Genomic DNA, 21,579 nt, shown 5'->3' on the forward strand with positions numbered 1-21,579 from the left:
CCTGGTGCGCCAGGCGAGCGTTCAACCGCATGGGTTGGTCCCAGGGTTGGGAAGCCAGGTTCAGGTGTTATCTGACCTGGAGGGTGGGACAACTGTAATCTGTGTCCTGACCCATGTTGCTTCTAGGGGTACCACTCCAGTTGGGAGGGTACAGCCATCTGGAAGGGGGTGCAGAGGGAGGGAGTCCTCGCCTCTGACCCCGGCTCAAATGAAGGGTTTAGACCCTAGGTTGGAGGGCCAGGTTCAGGGTGTCCCCCCTGACCTGGACGCCCAGTTGCAGGATAGAACCCCTGAACAGGTGCTACAGGTGCCCTGGCAATTCTGGAAGGGGGTACCACTCCAAGTGGGAGGGTACAGAGCCCCAAGGAGGAGGACCAGGTGTGGGAGAGGCCACCCAAGTCTTTGGTCCAGCCGCCGGGTACAGGCCTGGGGCTGGTGGGTCGGTGCCAGGATGTCATACCTGACCTAACAGGAGGGAGAATGGACAAAGGTTGCCAAGCACCTGGGGCTACTGCCCCCCGCTCCCTGGCGCCACAGAGGTTTGAGAGCCCTGAGAGGCATAAGGCCTGGGTCTCATCACTGACTACTGTCAGTGGCCACTGTGGCATTTTGCTGTCTGTCTGTTGGGACACACCTGTGAGCCAGTTAAGGTTAGATGCTGCACAGGGGGTGTCCACAGGTGAGGAGAAGGGTTCCCCATGGATTGGCTTGGTGGGCCCTGAGAGTATGGACAGAGGGAGTCCAATAGGTTCAGATTGGCGTAGAACTGGAGTCTGCCCCTGCAGTTACGGGCCAGGTCCTTGTTCTATTGCCCCAAGCAGGGAAGACCATCACGGTGGTGATTGGTCTGCCCTGCGTTTTGGCTGGTAGGGGGTAGTGTTGGACTTGGCCCTTTTTGCAGGGTCATCCCTAAACTTTTTGCCTTCCTCCTTCATTTTTTCTGACCTGTTGTTGGCTATTTTATGACTCTGGGCACTTTACCACTGCTGTTCAGTGCTAAAGTGCATATTCTCTCCCCATTGTAAATGTATATGTTGGTTGGATTCCATAATTGGCTTATTTGGTTTACTGTCGGACCCCAGTAAAGTGCACCAGGAGTGCCAGGGCGTGTAAATACAAATACCGCTGGTGGGCTTGCAGCACTGGTTGTGCCACCCACAGAAGCGGCCGGGTAAAATGTGTCTAGGTCTGCCATTGCAGAACCTGCGTGCAGTCTGGTACTGACATGCTGACTGGCAAGTGCACACACTTGCCAGTCCCTAAACCTTCCCTTAACTTCATGTTAGTCACCCCTATGGTAGGCCCAAGGGCAGGGTGCGTTGCAAGCATAAGGTAGGACAAGCCCTGATGTGTGTGGCATGTCCTAATAGTGAATTACAGCCATTTTCGTTTTTCACTATTGTAAGGCTACCCTGTTCTCATAGGCCAGAATGGGCTGTTAGGATTGTTACATCCTATGATCCTAACATGCCCAGGGAACATGGTAGATCGAGTTTAGTATGCCTGAAGTCAGAATAATAAGGTACATCTTTTCGTAAGGTTTATTTTAATATTCTGCGTTTGCAGATGCCACTTTTAGAAAGTTGGCCTTTGTTTGCCTAACCATTTCAGCCCGCCTCTGCGTGATGTGTATCTGCTGTCTGGCTTGTGTGAGTGACAGGGCTGGGGAAACCCAGATGGGCAGGGCTAGGTAGCCTGATGGTGAAAAGAAAGATTGACAGGTAGATGGGTGGGAGGAGTACACCTGGACTCTGAATAGGACCGTGCTCTGCCACCACAATGCCGGCTCCGCCCCCTGTGGAGCGGCTGATGACTCTGCCCTGCACTCTGAAAGAAGAAGCCTGCATCGCGTCAACAAAGTGCTACAGAACTGGACAGAACTAGGCAAGGGCCCCCCTGGCCTGGGAGAACAAAAGAAATGTAGTATGAATGTAGGAGCCCTGCTCCTAAGAAATCAGATCCGCTTTGAACCAAGAAGAATCTCTGCCTGAGGAGGAGGCGCCAGGAAAACTGTAAGGAGGAAGACTGTCCCTATCCTGGGGGACTGGCCTGCAGTGGTGACCTTACTGCCAAAGGAGAGAAGAGGAACCTTTTACTAAAGACTTTGCTTAATTTTTATTTTCAAGAAACTTGTGCTTTCAAAAACGATCTCCAAGGGCCTGGAAGCGAGCTTGCCCCCTGAACAGAGCTCCAGGACCATTGGGCTCATCCTGACCTTCACTCGCCTACCGCTGGACTGTGGTGTTCCTTCCCTTGCCGGAGCCGTGACTCCCGTGCCCCTCAGCCCCTCCTTGAGCTGTGACCGGACTGCTTAGCCGCCCCTGCCTTGGGAAGAGCCTCGCTCGATCTGAGCCGCTCTCCCTACGCCGTGCTGGGCTGCCCCCGTCACCTCGCTCGCCGGAGGCTCGCTGCGCACCTTCACCCCTCCCGCCGGAATCGGCTCTGTGAGCATCTTCAAGCCTCGGACGGCGCGGACGTGGAAAGCGTGCCCAGCTGCCCCGCTTTGCTCACTTGCCAACCTGAAACACCCCACTCTTGCTATGAGCCTGAAGGACCAGACCCCCCCTCGTAAAGCGTGGGAGCCCCGGACGCCGCCTCACCCTTCTGAAAGAGCCGCTGAGTGTCCCGCACCCGCCTTCACGAAAAGAAACAAGGTACTGTACTTACGAACTCGACCACGAGCTCGCATCGGATCCAGGGTCCGCAACGTTCTGTTTTCTCTGCCGTCTGACGCGTGCCTCCCGGTTACCGTCTCAGCGCGAAGTGCGCTAAGACCCACAGTTCCCCTTGTTGCCCCGCCTAAGAAGACTTTCCGTATAAAAGAGCTTTCCGTATTCATAGAGATCGTGGCCCCACCGTTTCACCGTTACTGGGTCTTGTACTAAGTCTGTTGAAAATATATAAAAGCCTTATTTTTGTATACAACCTGCCTGGTGTCCGTTTGTGGTGCATGCAAAGTATTTACTGTGTGTATAATTGCAAATGCTTAACCGTGTACGCCCTGAGGTTTAGCCTTGACTGCTTGCGCCACGCACCTAGAGGGTGAGCAGAGGTTATTCTAAGGAGCCATCCTTCGCCCTGACTAGAAGTAAAGGGTCCCTGCTTGTCGCTGGTACTTGCCTGCACCAACCAGAGCCCCCTCATTTCTAACAACATTCAAGTCCACTCTGGAGTTCAAGTAATATAGACACTGCGGGCAATCGCAGTGACATTACCTGAAAATTCTGGTCTGGAGCCTTCGGACTGCAGCTGTGCTGATATCCTTGTCAAACCCTTGCCGGAAAAGTGATTGTACATAATCTGCCACTTCTTGTGGCGGGAGCCGCACCATTGACCTCGGGTGGAGGATATCATTGGGTTCAAAGGTAAGGACTTGAGGCTGTTGTGACATATTAATGTGGCATCCCTTGTGTTTGCCCTTGCTAGGGCTTGGTCCGCCTCCTTGATCTGAGCCCTGCGAAAAAGTAGAGCTTCTGCCTCGGGTCAGAAACTGTGGGAACAAGCAAAGTGCTATAATCGTGGTCTTTCGCCAATGAATCCACTAAATTCTCAAAATCTGCAGCATGGTGGCCCTTAGCGTTTTTTGCGATGGGTTTGGCTTGTGAAGCCCACAGGCAACCTCCAATCTACAAAGGGGAGATTGGCATCCAACCTTGCTGCTCTGCATACCCACGTGTCATTTCAGAAGTTCAGTGGCCCATACAAGGGCTTTGTTCATAGAATGTGTCCACCAGGTCCTGCTCCAAAGACCCCTCAGGATCATCATAATACTAGCCATCCATACTATTGTTATAATACTCTAACATCTTTACTGTCTGCCCAGAAGAGAAACCAGTGCCTCAGGACGGTAACAAGGACAAAAGGGCAGGAGTGGGGCAAAGGCCAATCCCCCAATTTGGAGCAATCGGGGGGAGTACACAGCTAGCACCACACAGCAGGTCAACTCTTGCCACGTGTTGTGGCTGAAGTAGAAATACAACGTGGAGGGAGGACTTGCAAGAAAATCTAGGCAGCGCCTATGCCTTATTTTCCAACCCTGGAGGAGAACTGTACTCCCATTCTCCCTCTTCACAAAAAAAGAGCAGGGGCAGCAAGCCGCCATGCTGGGAGGATAAACTCTCCCTCTAACCTGCCCGGGTTCCGTGCTGACACACCAACCTTTACTTAGAAACTAACGCAGTGTGAAAGCAGCGATAACAGCCGCCGAATAAAATTGCACCAATCCCAGGAACAGCGTTGCACAAACACATCAGCCTAACCTGCAAAACACATTCACCAATTTCAAACACAATAACGATAGCAAGGCAAGCAATAGTAATTACACAAATTCTTAATATTAGAGGGGTACACTTAACTGGCTGCAAAGCAGCAAAGTAAGAGGAAGCTGCATTGGTGTAAGGAGGTTATATAGGGCTAGGGCTCTATGATTGGTCATGTGACTATGAGGTGGTCATGGGAAATGTAGTGTTTAAAAAAAAAAAAACAATCAGAGCCTCCGGTCCGGAGATAGAATTCCAACTTGACTAAGCATTTTACTATTGGCAACCCTGTCTGATGTGTGAAGTGGTCACTGCTAGTAATCTTGCATATAGTTGCCACTAAAGTCATCTTGTCTGAGATCTATTGCAATGCTAATAATACTAATAGCTCGCAGTGATTTTCACTGCGAGCTATCAGCTTTTATTACACAAAGATCCCCGAGCTAGACAAAATTTTGCGATGTAAAACGAAACGCACAGCATTTGCGGGTCTCCCATGTGCTCTGGGAGTAGTCCGCCAGTCTGATACCCGCCGCAGCCCATCTGGTGCAGAACTGCTCCATAGTTCCAGTGACCAAAGGACTGCCACCCCTCTCGCCTATATCAGATGCGGGACTCATCCGAATGTGACGAGGAGTCCCTCTCCGCTTTATGACTCTGGCCCATTCACTGATCTGTATGGTTATTGGATGTTCACATGCTATTTTATGCCTGCATGCTTTCATGCTCATTTGGCAGCAACATTGCTAGATTATGCACATACACCTGTGCAATGTAATATCATTATGCTAGTTCTATATTCTTTGCGCTCACTTCCCACCAATAGTAGCGCATTATATCTACGCTGTTAGTTTAACTTGAACACCTTTCGTACATACCATTGTAATGCTTTCTTTTTATGTTTAGACTCATGTATCTGTATCTTATACGTAATGCATGCACTCTGAAGTACTTATTTAATGTAACTGGTTCTAATGTAAAGGGTTCTGACACCTTCGGGTAAAGTATGCACTATATAAAAACGCATAAATAAATTGTCCGTCTAGTCCACAGGTCTTCCCAGGGTGGCGCAAAGGCCTCTGCAAGCACATGTAAAGGAAGAGGCCTGGAAGTGCAGCGATGTTTATTTGCTGCATTTCCAGGCTGTCTTCATTTACTCCGAATCCTGCAGAGTGCCGTGGGGCCAGAGGTCAGTGAGTGTGCTGCTGGGGGCTCGGCTGGGCTGTGTCTGGAGTCTTATTAAGACTCCAGCACGCCTGAGTTTTTCACAGGTCTTTAAAGACCATTTGCATACCTTTGGAAACTGGTTCCGGAGGCTTAGTTTTTTTTCTTTTTCCAGTAACCCCTGGGCCCTGACTCTGCCTATTCCTTACATTTGTACTGTAAATTTACTGCTGTAGTGTGAAAATGCATTTCATGAAAAGGAATATAAAAAAGGGTTGCCAATAGAAGAAAGCCTGCAAAGACCTTGCTTTGACACTAAATAGGGTCTTAAAAAAGTGTGTATTCATTTGTAATTTGACTTTCTGTCTGTTCCTTTTATTTTCAGTCATGAAACATTCAGGCAGCCCTAGAACACATTTAAAAGTGCTTTATATTTGCTTTTCGAAGTACGCACATATAAGTGCGGAAAATAGGGCTTTAGGAGACTGTTTATTTTTGTACCGTCTGCAACATCAAAATAATGAGCTGGCAACCCTAATCATAAGACTGGAAGTTTGTTGCAGGATCAGCACATTATTTATTTCCTTCACACTGGATTCCCTGATTAATTCCATAATAGCAATAGTTTAACTTATATCTGAAATCCTGTGCCCCGTCAATAACATGCTGATTGGGGGAGGAGCCTAGCGCGCATCCAAGATGGTCGCGTGAGCACAGGGCTCCCCGGACCCTCGCTGCTCCTCGGAATTTATCCTGACTCTATCCTGACTTGGTTGATGGAATCTGGGAGACGAATGCTGGCTGAACACTAAACTCCTTTCGGAAATCAAATCGGACCTGGCAATCCGGAGTTATGGTGGTTTGAACTTTTGAGGCCCACCCGACGGCTGTGCCCGATGCGAGGGTGATCTGTGGAGCCGGGGCGTAGTTGAACAACAACGGCAGCGGGGCTGTGCCAGTGGCCGTCACATCGCTTTCGGTTTCACTTTTGGTCTTTGAGGGGCTGGACTGTGGACTTGCTTGGTGCGACTGGACTCTCATTTTGCCTTCGCTTGATGCCGGTGGCTTCGTCTGCTGCCAGTGTGCTCATTGACGGGGGTCCCTTCGCTCCGCCATATTGCGGCCTGTGGTGCGACACGCGTCTGCCTGGCCTGTGCCACCTCGACGCTTCCTCGGTGGTCCCCTTCGGCGATCGAGGTTCTCATGGGAGGCAAGGGAGACCCCGAGAGGCGTAAGACCAAAACATCCCTACGTGGGGGACCGGTCCAGACGAACAACATGGACCGCTACACTCAGGGTAAAGGATCCCCCGGGACGGCCACTGTCCCCCCGGAGGACACCAGTGGTGGCCCGTCCGTTTCTCCGGATCTGTCCCTGCAGGACATCATGGGCGCCATTAAGGGCATCAGAGAGACCATCGCTACGCAGTACGAGGCCTTGGCCCGTAAAATCGACACGGTGGCCATTGACATTACGCTAATCCGGGCGGATCTCTCTAAGACTAACAAGAGGGTTCAATCGCTGGATGTGCGGACGTCCTCCCTTGGTACGGACGTGTCGGACCTGCAGGCCACTCTCGGCGATCTCAAGTCGGCCAATGATCTGATGGCCCGGCGGCTGGAAGACTTCGAGGGACGGGCCCGCCGCAATAACATCCGCGTCATAGGCGTTCCGGAGACCTCCGATAACCGCCCGGTTGATCTCCTGGTCGAGGAGCTCATCCTCGAACATCTTGCTCCCGCTGGCCTTAGTAAGTTTTTCGCTGTGGAGCGGGCCCATCGAGTCCCAGGTGGCCGGCCGCGACCGGGTGCCCCCCCAAGGCCTATCGTTGCGAGACTTTTCCATTACAGGGACCGAGACGCGATTCTGCAGGCCTCACGGGTCCATGGCCCGGTCCGACATGAGAACTCGTCCATTAACTTTTTCCCGGACTTCACCCAACTTGTCCAGAAACAGCGGATGGGCTTCCAGGGGGTGAAGCGGCGTCTCCGGGACCTCGGTCTCAAGTACTCTATGCTTTATCCTGCAAGGCTCCGAGTGGAACATGAAGATCGGACTACCTTTTTTGACTCTCCTGCGACTGTGAGTGACTGGCTGGATTCGCTGCCGGACCGGGGTGACCGGACTGGGCCCTCTGCCGGTACCGAGGGTGGCGGGTCTCCTTTGGAGTGACTTATGGTCCCGGACTTTGCCAGGTTGTACTGTTCGGCTGGGTTCTACTTCTTTTGTGCATTTTGTTTCATTATGTTGTGTGTGGGGAGCGGGCGGGGACGGGTCCCTTCCCTCCTCCGGGGTCTTTTCGTAGAATGGGGTTTGTAGGGCGACAGGCACACTGCAAGTTGGGGTGGTTTTTTGGACCGCAGGGGTGCAGGGTGGGGGGTGTTGGAGTTGGGGGGGGGGGTTGGTGGGTGGGTGGGGTTGTTTGGATTTGTGTTTTTTGTTTTCAAGGCGAAGTATTGGCTATGGTTCATCCTTGGGTGTTGAGCTCTTTGCTAGGGGGCCCTTGATCTACTGGAGGGGATGGGGGGGGGGGGACGGGTTGAGATTGATGTCTTGGAACGTCAATGGATTGGGGGACCGTATCAAACGGGGTGTTGTGCTGCAATATCTGCGTCGTCTGACTCCTGATGTGGTGTTCTTACAGGAGACGCATCTGGTTGGCAATGTTTGTCGGGCTATGAACAGGGGGGGGATATCGACTTGTGGCCCACTCTGGTTTCAACACTGGTTCGAGAGGGGTGGGCATTCTCTTGCGAGTTTCACTTCCGTTGGAGATCACGAGGGTGGTCCCAGACGATAGAGGGCGCTATGTGGCTCTGACTGGGAGGTGGGAGGGGCAGTCCCTTTCCTTGATCTCGGTCTATGTTCCCCCGGGCCTCCAGAACTCCACCTTCTCAGACTTGGGTCGTATGTTGCTTGGGCTTCCTGACAGTCTTTTGCTTATGGGTGGGGACTTTAATTCGGTTGTCTCGGGTGACCTGGACCGTCATCCGCCCAGGGCCCTCCCTGCTGCCCAGGCGTGGCTGGGCGGGCTCCTGGAGACCTTCGGTCTGGTGGACTGTTGGAGGTTAATGCATCCGACACAGTGTCAGTACACCTTTCACTCTGGGGCCCATGGGAGTCTCTCCAGACTGGATTATTTCCTTATGCCCGCGGCCCAGGCTACTCGGATTCGAGAGGTCAAACACCTGGCCAGGGGTATTTCTGATCATTCCCCACTGTGGTTGCTTTTTGACACCGGGTCGCGGTACGCTGGGCGGATCGCTCCTATTAACCCTTGGTACCTGCGAGACCCCAAGATCCGTGATAGCCTGATTAAGTCGATTGATCAATATTTTTCTGAGAATGAGGGGTCGGTGTTGTCCTCGGTGTCCCTGTGGGAAGCTTTCAAAGCAGTGCTCCGCGGGCATGCCCTGTCCCAGATAGTGGAGGCCAAGAGGGTTAAGAGAGAGGCGGTTGTGACGCTGGAGACTGAAATATCGGGGCTGGAGGCAGCCTTGGAGGCGGGCGTCACCCCGGATGGGCTGCATGCCCTCAGCCTGAAGCAGTTTGAATATAAGTCTCTCGTCACTGATGCTGCCAAGACTATGTATAGGGAGCAGCAGGGTAGGTTGTATGACGCCGGAGACAAGGCGGGTAAGCTGATTGCCTGGTTGGACAAGAAGGAGAGAGTGAATCGTGTGGTCCCGGAGCTTCGGGTGTCAGATGGAGTGTGTGTGACTGAGCCTGGTGAGATTGTTGAGTGTTTTGCTGACCACCTCCGTGCAGTGTACTCCCCGGTGTCTGATAGAGATGAGGACGACTCTCGTCTTCTGCTTCGGGATATTGCCCTGCCCGGCTTATCCGTCGAGGACCGCGAGCTGATGGATGCCCCTTTGTCTGTCGAAGAGATAGCTACTGCGATTCGCTCCCTCCGCTCGGGCAAGGCTGTGGGCCCCAACGGTCTGCCGATTGAACTATATAAGTTGCGCCCGGATAAAATCGCGCCTTTCCTCCGTCATATGTTTCAGGAGTCGCTCTAGAGGGGTTCCCTTCCTGACGACCAGCGTCTGGCTACTATAGTGGTGATTCCCAAGGAGGGTAAGCCACGTGACCGCTGTGCCTCCTATAGGCCTATTTCCCTGCTAAATGCCGAACCCAAAATCCTTGCTAAGGTCCTCGCCAATCGCCTGCTGAGCGTTATATGTGACTTGATACATCCGGATCAATGTGGCTTCATCCCACATCGTAATACCGCTCTCAATTTACGGCGTCTGCACGGCGTCCTCGCTAGGGCTGAGTACTTCGCTGAACCGGCCATATTGGTTTCCCTAGACACCACGATGGCCTTTGATACCATTGAATGGCCATTTCTTTGGGCCGTCTTGGCGAAGTTTGGTTTTGGGGAGGGGTTCCTTAGCTGGGTGAAGCTCCTTTATGCTGGACCAATGGCTCAGGTGGTTGTCAATGGGCGGGTTTCTCGGCCTTTCGCTCTCGGGAGGGGAACTAGGCAGGGGTGCCCGTTGTCCCCGCTGCTCTTTGCTCTCGCCCTGGAACCGTTCGCTGCCTGGCTCCATTGGGAGCCCTCGATTAGAGGGCTCCGGTGGGCCCCGGGCTTCGAGGATCGGGTTTCATTGTACGCAGATGATATTCTCTTGTATCTCACCTCACCGCGGAAGTAGCTCAATGTTCTCTTTGATGTCCTTACTTCCTTCGGGAAAAACTCGGGTCTGATAATTAACTGGTCCAAATCTTGTGTGTATCCTATCTCTGGTGGTCTTCCTCTCTTGCCACCTCGGCTTCCGCTCCAAATATCTCAGTCCGGCTTTAAATACCTGGGGGTGTACGTTTCGTTGGATCCGGCGATCCGCTATGAGCAGAATCTCCTGTCTCCACTCCGGCGTTTGAGGGCAGATACGGCTCGGTGGTGTAAGCTGCCCTTGTCTCCGCTTGGTCGCGCGGGGCTGTTTAAAATGATGTCCCTTCCCAGATTCCTTTATGCACTCCAGAACTCCTTTGATGTCATTCCTGCGGCCTACTTTAGGGAGGTGGAGAGTTTGCAGAGGAGACTGGTTTGGGACGGGCGATCGCGTATCGCTTTGGCCAAGCTGACTCTTTCCTGGTATGACGGGGGCATCGCGCTTCCTGATATTAGGCGGTACTATTGGGCCTCCCAGCTGTCTGCCATTAATCATGCTACGTACGCTCCTGGTTCGAACCCGGCATATGAGATGGATAAGTTCCTGCTCCCCGGCGGTAACTATAACAGAGCGCTTTACTCGCGGTCTGCTGGTAGGGCCCTTACGGGCCCTACCAGGATTGCGGTCCGTGTATGGAAGGCGGCTAACGTAGCGATGGGCTGGAGTGAGCGTTTAACGTGCGCCACTCCTCTATTCGACTCAGACCGCTTGGGAAGCCTCTGGACAACGAAAGGCTTCGAGCGCTGGGATACGATCGGCATCAGCAGAGTGGGGGACCTGTGGGTTAAAGGTGCGGTTAAATCCTTCGCGGCGCTTCAGCGCGAGTATGAGCTTAGTGACAGAGAGTTCTTCCGTTATGCACAGGTTCGGCACGCCCTGCTTTCGGTCTTTGGGGAGGGGACCACGGTCCCTTCTTCTTCGCCTCTCGAGGACCGCATACTCGATGGTCACGTCCCCGACAGTACTATCTCCCTGATTTACAAAAAACTGATAAACAATCGGGCTGACCTCTTGGTGCGTCTTCGGGAGGCATGGACGGGAGATGGGGTGGAGCTGGACGATGAGGACTGGCAGACTGCACTGTCATCCCCTAAGGAGGTGGCCATCCCGGCCCGTCTCCGCCTGGTCCAGCTTAAGATTCTCCATCGTGTATATGTGACGGGCCCCCGCCTGGTCTCGATGGGGTTTTCAGACGACGGACTCTGTAAGCGTGGCTGCGGGCTCAGTGCTACCTTTCTCCATATCCCCATTCACTCACTAATATCCGGGCCGAGGAGGACAGATCGAGGTTGATCGCGGGAGTGTGCGAGCATGGAAGTAAGTTGACGAACCACTTTTTTACACCGCATTAGGTTCCTTTCAACTTCTCTTCCTTAAGCAGATCAAAACAGTTATGATTTGTCTTTTTCGCCAGATACTATAGCTCACTACCCCCCTCCCGGACCCATGATGCTAGTAACACCAACAACATAAGTAAGAGGGCCATTTGGTTTTTCCATGCAGCTGTTTTTTAACCAATTTTAAATGTTAGACATGCTCTGGAGCAACGGCGACTGGCAAACACCTCAGACGCTTGTTTTAGCATGCCTACCACTTCACGAGTTCGCTATATGTTCGACATTCACTCCGGCCAAATAGCCACTACGATTGCACTTTGTCAGTAGCTCTGACATCACTTGATGTAATCAAATGCAGGCACAACTAGTGTTTAAGGTCTTATGGAAATAGTCTACATTTCCATAAGTCCGTTCATATACGACGAATAATCACTCGTATCGAGGTGTTGTTAGCTATTAGCGCTATCCGGACACCCACTCTCGCTCCACAGCACGGTTTACAAAAAGTTTTGTTCACACAAGCACGTTAATAAGATGAAAATGCAATCAACAATGTTTTGTCTCTTTATGTCTTTATATGTGGTTTGTCTGTCTCATTTCCTTTTCAGACATTCTTAGCCCCGGATAAATAGGAGGCTTCAAGGTAAAACCGTGAGTTTTACCATTTGATCTCCACAGGTCAGGGTGCGCCTTAGCGTGTGCATACCGCCGTGGAGACCCTTGTGGTCCTGATGAAAGCTTAGCCAACTGGGCGCAAAAAGCAGAAACATGTCGACCTTATAAATTGGTCAAGCTCTGGTTAACATTACCAACCAGATCTTGCCCAAATCACGTTTTTATTGGTCTTTGATTTGCCAAGAATAAACTTGTCATTGGTTAAAATCATTTACCTTTTAATCTCACTCCCCTTCACAATCAGAAACCAGCTCCGCTGTAACACAGGCGTCGCAGCACACCAGAGAGGCATTCGGCCTCTCTGGTGGGAACCCGATGATGAAGCATGTCACCAACTAGGTTGGTGAGTGAGGGTTCTTTTAACAAATCTTTTTGGTTTTTGCCTGTGCCTTTTTTGCTCCCTATTCTCTTGTCACCCTTTTTTTGTTTAATTGATTGAATCAGGGGGAACAAGAGTGATAGTCCCTCACCCTCTTTGTGTTCTTGTGGGTTTCCCGCATTTGCCACATAATCCATCGTCTGCTGCATAATTTGCAGATTAAAAAATGCAGCAACACGTTACCTCACAGTGGAAGGCCCTTTCTAAAGGTTGACTGGTCACCTTTCTGTTGCTTATTGCGATATGTAGGTGTTAATGCGGTACTTATGAGGGGCAATATGCAGCATCATTCACCTTTGCTTGCTGCAGAATTTAGTCAACCATGCTGCATAATTTGGCCTTCTCCTGCCACATAATTCCAATGGCCCTGTTTATAGTGCTATGAGGTCCCAGCCTGTGGCAGAAAGCACTGTGGATATGCAAGTCATTATTATAAAACAGTATTTACATACTCTAAACTAGGCTGCTGCAAAATGATGCAGTGATTGAGATAAAACAAGTTCTTACAAAACATACTTTTTAGTAATAAGTAATCAAACTGTATATAATGCAGACATTTTTGTAAGTGTCTCCACTATTCCAGATCCCAGCTGATAACTGCTTTACATTACATCTTAAAAAGAATAGATCTTTGCCACCATAAAGCTTTAAACAGATCCACTGGAATTATTCAGCAGAAGAGGACAACATTATGCGGCAGGTTTGTCTAAATTATGCAGCAAGAAAAGGTAAATTATGCGGCACAATGTGCCACATTTTGTGGTTAGCATTACTTCATTATTTTGTCATTTTAACTCACGGTAATGCTGTCAGGGGAAATATTTCACCTCATTAGTACCAGTGTAGCACCCAAATACAGCAGTAAGCAACTACAAGATTACCAGTCAATCTTTGCAAAGGGCCTTCCACTGCTCCGGAACACTTTGTCATGCTTTAAGTAACTTTTGTTCCGTTTGAGCTAGAATCAAGATTTTTTTGTTGAAATCTGCAGATTATGTAGCAAATGCAGTACACTGATAATTATGTGGAAAACGCTACTGCAGAAACTCATAATTCCATGGATTCTTTTTTAACTTTCTGCACTACCACCCACACTTCGATTTCAGGCAGAGGCATCTTAAAGTCAGTATTAACCATTCGGGGGCAGTTTTTTGTGAAAGCGGAGTCCATGGGGTGGCAGGTAGAAGGCCAGCAGGGTTGCATTCAGATGCAGAGCCCTAATCATCTCGATCCTTGGGGCCTCACAGTAATGGTCTAGGAGACAGAGGAAAGGAGCGAGATTCATAGATATTGTCAAAGAGAAGGCCCAGAATAGGGAGCACTGTATGCGGACTCATTTTTATGTTTACAAATGGCCAGAGACCGCTACTTCAGAGAGATACCCCAAAGAAGGGGACAATATAAGTGTTTTTTTTTTTTAAAGGGACATTCATTAGTGAAGCTGGTACTGGTGCCTAGTGTTTACGTGGCCACTGCTGGTTATCATAAAGGAGCAGATGCAGCAGGACTGGGGCCCAGGGATTTGAGGGGGCCCACTGCATCACAATTATGACTACCTTTAAAAAAAAGGGGCATCAGAGCTTATTGTCCTTTCAAGCATTAGGACAGAGGTGATGATCCATCAAGGAGGGGAAGAGGTAAAAAAGGCAAAGGAGATAGCCTGCTACTCAGGACTGCAGTTATCATTAGTGCAGCAGTTAAGGTCAAAGAGTGTGAGGGGCTCAAACCCGAATTATGGGGAGCAGTTTGTTTGGGATATCTGTTTTTGTTTTATGCATTTGCTGTTTTAGAAGTCTCATATTTGGTGCAATTCATAAGCTATAGAAAAAGTATTCCTGAAATCATCTCATAAGCCCCACTCCCAGCACGCAGCCATGTCCCTCCCTCTTCCCCAATCCTTGTCATAAAGTTTTGGAGGGGGGCCCGACCTCAAAACATTTTGCTTAGGGGGGGGGGGGGGGGGGGCTCTGAGTAAAAAAGTTTGAAGACCTCTCGTCTAGTCCTTCTATGTGAATGAATCCCTTCACTAACGTCCCTCACTCTGTCCATTAATTCCAACACAACGTTCTACTCCTATGTCTCCCCTATGTCAGTCAGGGACCTGGAGTCCAGAAACATAAGCAGCAGCAACCCGACGAGCCATCAAGTCGTGAAATGAGCAATCAGAGCCTAACCGGCTCCGAAGAGCCACATTTATTTAACTTATTTATTTCCAGTTTTCTATAGCCCCTAACTCGCCCAGAAGGTATTTACGTGAGCGCCTAATACATTACACAAGGTCAAGCTCAATTTATTTTTTAGACACGAAGAGATTAAGTGATTTGCCAGAATTCACGGGCTGTTCAGGGACGCACGCCGAGACTCGATCCAAGTTCCCAGGGTCAAAGTCTGTGTCTCTGACCGCAACGGTTAAAGTATCACCCGCACAACCTTCTTTCCCGAATTGTAACCCAAATCATGGGGGAATAGCAGCAGGGTAAAGGCCACAGTCACCACCCGGCACTAATTTTACTACTTGGAAATACCAGTCACCTAGCAGTCAAAATCAGCCCATAACTGGAGGCCCCGAATCTGTAGAGCAGGCTCCCACCGTGTTTATTAACTCTCAGACGCACATGCGGTTTCCACAGCCAATGAGCTCTTCCAAATTATGTTCCTCGCGCTAGTATAGGCTGAGGTTTCTACAATACTCCAACCCTAAATTGCATTACAAAATGCGAGTCCTTCCAGACGACACGCAGAATATGCTTCGCTATGGGATTGGTTGTCATGCGACCCGGAAGTTTAGAATAGTGGAAAATTGTGGTCACTCAAAAGAGGATGTTGAGCGGAATTTATGGACTGTCCGTGCAAGTAGAGGCGTGGCTGTCATCTTTGAGTTTAATAAAAAAATGTAGGTACATTAATCAACTAATATAGTAATGTAGTTGAGCTTGGAAAGATTAATATGCACTTGTTTGAAGATACAAAAATACCAAGGTTGCATGACTATTCATTATATCAGTATATTTGGTTTTCTAACTCTGCAGAATCGCTAGTTTGGAAATGACCGGAGTAGTGATCCCAAACACGCCGATTGCGGTCGACTGTTGGAAATTAAGAGGCAGTAGCCACGTCCGCTTGTTTTTCCTCAGCCATATGAACTCGGACCATACTATGGGCTTAACATCTACTTGGATACACCCGATTTATAGCTCTGCTGTGACTGGCTTAATTGTTCATCACAAACTACAGGTACAAGTATCAAATTCGTCATTTGGGTTTGTAATCCAAAAGACCAATGGAAAACGTATTGCAGTTTATGTTTTGGAATGCATTTTGGCGCGAAACTAGTTTAGTAGGAAAGGGTTTGATCCTACGAGCTGAAACTGTCAAAGCACTGTGCAATAATTACATAATAAGCTCTGGCAAACCCAGCATGTCTCACCTTTGTGACCTCTCGGCTTTGCCAGCCATTGGCAAAAAGATACTGTGAGATGACACTTTTAAGCGTTTGTGTATCATGACGCTACCGGGACCCAGGGCATTCGTTAAGCATGCATGATCATTTAACAATAATTCATATTTGTAAAGCGTGAGCCTATCACCCCTTAAAGTTTCAAGGCACTGGGTGCCGTCGGGGATATTAAAGGCCAGATGTAGGACTGTTGTGTTTATTGTAGCGCGCAGCGCAAGGGCAGAGAAATACGAATGTAAACATGTATTGGCACAGACCCCGGTTAGACTCTATAGATGTTCTAGTGTCTGGGTACGTGCTGGGGGAGTTCTCGGAAGGCAGTTACGAACCTGCCTTAGCTGTTTGTGGATGTATTTTGTGTGGTGCTGTTTTCTACAATAAATCTTCGTGTTCACACATTTTACGGATTCTGGATTCATTCACAGCAAACTTGGCGACGAGCGGGATCTACATCGGCAGCACCACCATTTAAAAAAAAAAAAAAAACGAACTCGCGTATGGGAAGAGAGGCTCACACCTGATTTCCAGTGTGAGTTTCCACATCTACTTAAGAAGACAACCTTGGATCCCTTTACCGGGAGCGTCTCTATCCCAGGTACATTTTTGGTGAATTTCGAACAAATTCATCATTCTTGAGGACTGAAACTTACTGTATCGACGGAGTTCCGCTGTTGCTACGGCGTTTGTCTACATTGACGTGACGTCCTACGAGGATTTGCACGCATTCTCGACGTCTCGGGGAAGCGTCAGCAACTCTCTAGATTCTGAACTCTATGGTTGTTTACACGCACGTACGCAGCGTGCCGCCATTTTGTTTCTACTTTATCGTGCCAAGTACAAAATCGCCTAGCGACAAGGTATCGGAACCGGGATTTCAGCTTTAATGTCAGATTTCATTCAAGGTACTTTTCATTTATACAGCGGATTCACCGCTTTAAATTAACACGACTACTTTGAGAACAAGTTATTTATTTTAACTGTTCTGTTGTACTTTGTCCAGTCGTTTTTAAAAAAAATGTATTTGGAAAATGAGCCATTTACTTTAACTGTTCAGTTGAGCATTTCTACATTTTATTCTCTTGCAACTTACTTGAACATTCCTTAAGACAATAATGGCCAATGCTCAAAACTACAATTTGGCTCCTCCTCGGTGCTTCTGGCCAGCTGGGGGTAATCCCTGCATGGAGCGGGCAGAGTGGAAGGCTTACTTGATCAACTATATAGAGACATTAGATGTAAAAGGTAAAATGTCTCCTGCGAAAAAAAAAGGTATTTTTCTACATTCAGTGGGGCCCGAAGGCCTCAAAGCCTACAACCAAATGTCTAGAGTTACTGGTGGCACTGATCAAAATGTCTTTACAGCAGCTGTCAACGATTTTGACCGTTACTTCTCACCTAAAGTATGCATTGGCATATTGAGATATAAATTCTTTCAGAGGAAACAGAATTCTGACGAATCCGTGGACAATTACGTTTCCGCCTTAAGAACACTTTCCCTGGACTGTCAATTTGGAAACCTACAGGAAGATTTCATAAGGGTTCAAGTCGTCATGCATATTAAAGATACTTCCATCCAGGATAGGTTATGGGTTAATGGTGATTCTAAATTAGATGATATTCTTGCTATTGTCAGGAAGGCTGAAATGTCTAGTAGAAGTGCAAAAGAAGTTAAAGTTGGGGAAAACAGTAAATTAAGCAATACTGTAGCTAAAGTCGATAATACCAAAACCAAACCACTGTACAAAAAAAACAATGTTGTTAAAGAAAATGCTACAGACTCTAACAAGTTCAGATGCTACAGGTGCGACAGTAGCTCACATTTGGCGAATTTCAAGGGATGCCCAGCAATTTAACAGAGATGTTCTGTCTGTGGTGTAGTAGGCCATATTGCAAAAGCTTGTAGAAAAAATAAAAGCAAAAAAGTACGGTGTGTGGAAGACGGCGACCCTAGCGATAATGACATTGACACCAAAGAGGGGGACTTTGAAAAATCTTACATGTTAAACATCACCGAGGGTCATACCATTATTTTGAATATCGACAATAATATGATAAAAAAAAAAAAACTATCTGTGAAATGACTATTGGGGATGTACAACTACAAATTTATGCGGATTCAGGTTCTCCCTATTCTATAATCAAAGAGAATGTATGGAAATCCAAGTTTATAGAAAAACTAGGTCCTGTGTTGTATCCTGGGGACATTAAGCCGCAAAATCGACATCCTTGGCTTCAGAGTACTTGTATTCAAATTCAAAGATCGAGAATGTACTGCCAAATTATGCATATCCAAACACGGACCTTCCGTCCTTGGGTGGTTTGAGCAAGGGAAACTTGACATCATTCTTAATCCCAATAGCCCAAACCCCGTAATGGTTATTGGAGAATCTGGTCAATGTGGTAGCACTATGTTGAACAGGTTTCCCAACGTTTTCAATGATAGTATTGGGGAATTGATTAATTTCAGGCACAAAATCATTTTAAAAGACAATGCTTGTCTCAAGATTTATAAAGCCAGGAACATTCCCATCACAGTAAGGGATGAAGTCAAAAAAGAACTCGATAAGTTAGTTCAGAGTGACATAGAGAGAGTAGAATCCTCTGAATGGATTTCTCCCATTGTGGTGGCCAGACGTTCAAATGGTAATATTAGATTGTGTATTGATCTGCGCCATTTGAACAACAACCAATTTCCCCTTTCCCGAATCTCTGAAATGTTTGCTTTAGTGGCTGGAGCGAAAAAAAAATCTTGTATCGATTTGTCATCTGCTTACCACCAAATTGTCTTAGATGAAAAGAGCAAGAAGTACACTGCTTTTGTTACGCCGTTTGGATGTTTCCAATTTAAGAGAATGCCATTTGGTCTTGCCTCAGCTGCTGCGGTGTTTCAACAAGACATGCATGATATTTTTGGTGATTGTAAAAATGTTATTTGTTTCCAAGACAATATACTTGTGTTTAGTGACAACAAACTTTCTCATGATCAGGTTCTTGATGTTGTCCTTAGCAAATTATCCGTGAATGGACTTACAGTTAAACAGAGCAAGTGTAAATTTGGAGTTAATTCTGTTACTTATTTGGGGCATACCCTATGTGCCGATGGTGTCAAACCCAAACCTGATCTCGTGGAAGCCATTCAACTTGCTCCGTCTCCTAAATCTAAAGATGACATCCGATCTTTCTTAGGGTTGACAGAATTTTACTCCAAATATTTACAACATTTTTCTGGTAGAGTGTTTAACATTAGACAGCTTTTAAAAAATAAGAGTAAATTCTTATGGGGTACTGAGTGTGAAAAAGAGTTTATGGATGTTAAATCTGCTATTAGTAATGCTGCTGCATTGAATAATTTTGATCCTCAACTCTGTTGCATTGTCACGACCGACGCTAGTTCAAAGGGTTTAGGGGCCGTCCTCTCTCATAAAAGAGAGAACAGTAGCGAATCTACCATTGCATATGCATTAGAGCTTTGACCCCGTCTGAAGAGAAATATTCAACTATTGAAAGAGAAACATTAGCTGTAGTGTGGGCACTGGAACATTTTAGAGTGTTTGTTTGGGGGAAAGAAAGTGAAGTTAGATCTGACCACAAACCTCTTGTGCGATTACTTACTACTGATGGTTTGATTAAAGCATCTGCTAGGATTGCACGTATGTCTATGAGGTTACAAGATTTCATATATAAGATGGTTTATGTTCCCGGTCGAGACAATGTCACAGCAGATTTTTTATCCAGACTACCTTTACCCTTGAAAGAGTGTATTCACAATACTTGGGATGATTTTCACATTGCCCTTGTCCATGATGAGGGAGTACCACCCATTAGGTTTGAAGTTTGGAATATGGAATATTCCAAAGATAAGGTTTTACAAGAAGTCCAAAAGTACTTAATTGGAGGTTGGCCCATTAAGAAGAACCTTTCTCCCGAGTTGAGACATTTTTGGGAGGTGAAAGAGGAGTTATCTTTTTCCGATTCTGCTATCTGGAGAGGTGATAAAGCTGTTCCTCCTTCAGGTTTGAGAGAGATTATTGTTAAACATGGCCATGAAGCCCACAATGGCATCATCGGAACCAAACAGTCTGTCAAGAGTACGTTCTGGTGGCCTGGGTTAGATATTTTTGTTGAACGTATCGTTAGAGATTGCGTTCATTGTGCAAACGCTGACAAGTCTTTGAAGACTTTGAAACCAGTTATGCAAGGACATCACATTCCGAATGGCCCCTGGGAATGTATTGCTATGGACATTATGGGTCCCATTGGTCCTTTGAACAAATACATTGTGGCTACCATTGATTTGTTTTCTTAATTGCCGGTGGTAAAAGTAGTTGATAAGGTTAATACTGACACTGTTTTACTATTTCTAGATGAAGTGTTCACGGAAGAAGGATTGCCTATACGTTTGATCACTGACAATGGTGTTCAATTTTTATCCAATAAGGCAAAGGAATACTTCAGAAAGACTGGTGTTATTCATTGCACCACTTCACTTTATAATCCTAGTGGCAATGGTATAATTGAAAGGTTCAACAGAGTACTTAAAGCTGCCATTCAAATGGTTGGTGTTAGTGACAGCAAGTGGGAGTATCAAGTAATGAAGACTATGTGGAAGTACAGGGTTACTCCCAATGACATGACTCAGTGTACTCCGTTTGAGATCATGAGAGGTAGATTACCTAGGACTAAGGTCAATCCTTCTTGGCTTATTTCATCCACTAAATGCTGCATTGATCTTGACAAAGTGACAAAGAGATTAGAAAAATCCCACCTTGTGAATAAGCACAGTTTTAACTTTAAAAGAAGAATTAATCCAGACTTTAACGTAAAAGTAGGAACGTTAGTGAAAGTTAAGAAACCATGGAAAGCTTCGAAAGGTGAACGTCAATTTATGGGTCCCTTTGAGGTTAGTGAAGTTTTGAAGAATGCCGTCAGACTTTCTAATGGTAAGGTATAGAATTTGAACAAAATCGCTGTGCTTAAAGGCGACAGGAAATTATATAAGGAGGTTCATTCTTCTCCTACGAGGGGTCAAGTTTTTGAAGATATCTCTGAAGAGATATCTGGGGTAGATAATTGCAATAATGGTAACATTGATAGCAGCCATGATTTATGTCAAAATAATGGTGATGAAGATGTGTTACCCTCTGACCCTTCTAGTTCTGATGTCTGTCAAAATGATACAAATTGTCAGGAGACCAAACGCTTGCGTAAAAAACCTGTATGGTTGTCAGATTTTGTAACTCTTATCCAAAAGAAGTTGCACCCATAATTTTTTTTTTGTTTTGTTTTATTGTTTAAGGGAGGAAGATGTGTTTTGTTTATTGTAGCGCGCAGCGCAAGGGCAGAGAAATACGAATGTAAACATGTATTGGCACGGACCCCGGTTAGACTCTAAAGATGTTCTAGAGTCTGGGTCCGTGCTGGGGGAGTTCTCGGAAGGCAGTTACGAACCTGCCTTAGCTGTTTGTGAATGTATTTGGTGTGGTGCTGTTTTCTACAATAAATCTTCGTGTTCACACATTTTACGGATTCTGGATTCATTCACAACAAGGACCCTTTTTGTTGCAGAAAGCGGGAGATCCTCCAGTTTGCGACCGCAATAAAGGGTAATAGCATGTACAAATGTATTTGT

At 47.4% G+C, this 21,579-nt stretch overlaps 1 pseudogene across 1 annotated transcript in view; it reads left to right on the forward strand.

Annotated features, from left to right (window-relative positions):
* Nucleotides 1-15,307: 15,307 nt before the first annotated feature.
* The window catches only part of LOC146871794 (5' exonuclease Apollo-like), a 199,476-nt pseudogene continuing 193,204 nt past the window's right edge, over nt 15,308-21,579 (forward strand). The window contains exons 1-2 of the transcript XR_014979946.1: nt 15,308-15,386; nt 15,523-15,727. The product of XR_014979946.1 is annotated as a 5' exonuclease Apollo-like (transcript). The remainder of the gene's footprint in view (nt 15,387-15,522; nt 15,728-21,579) is intronic.

This window comes from Triturus cristatus, chromosome 1_1 (genome assembly GCF_964204655.1).
Source record: "Triturus cristatus chromosome 1_1, aTriCri1.1, whole genome shotgun sequence".
NCBI lineage: Eukaryota > Metazoa > Chordata > Amphibia > Caudata > Salamandridae > Triturus > Triturus cristatus.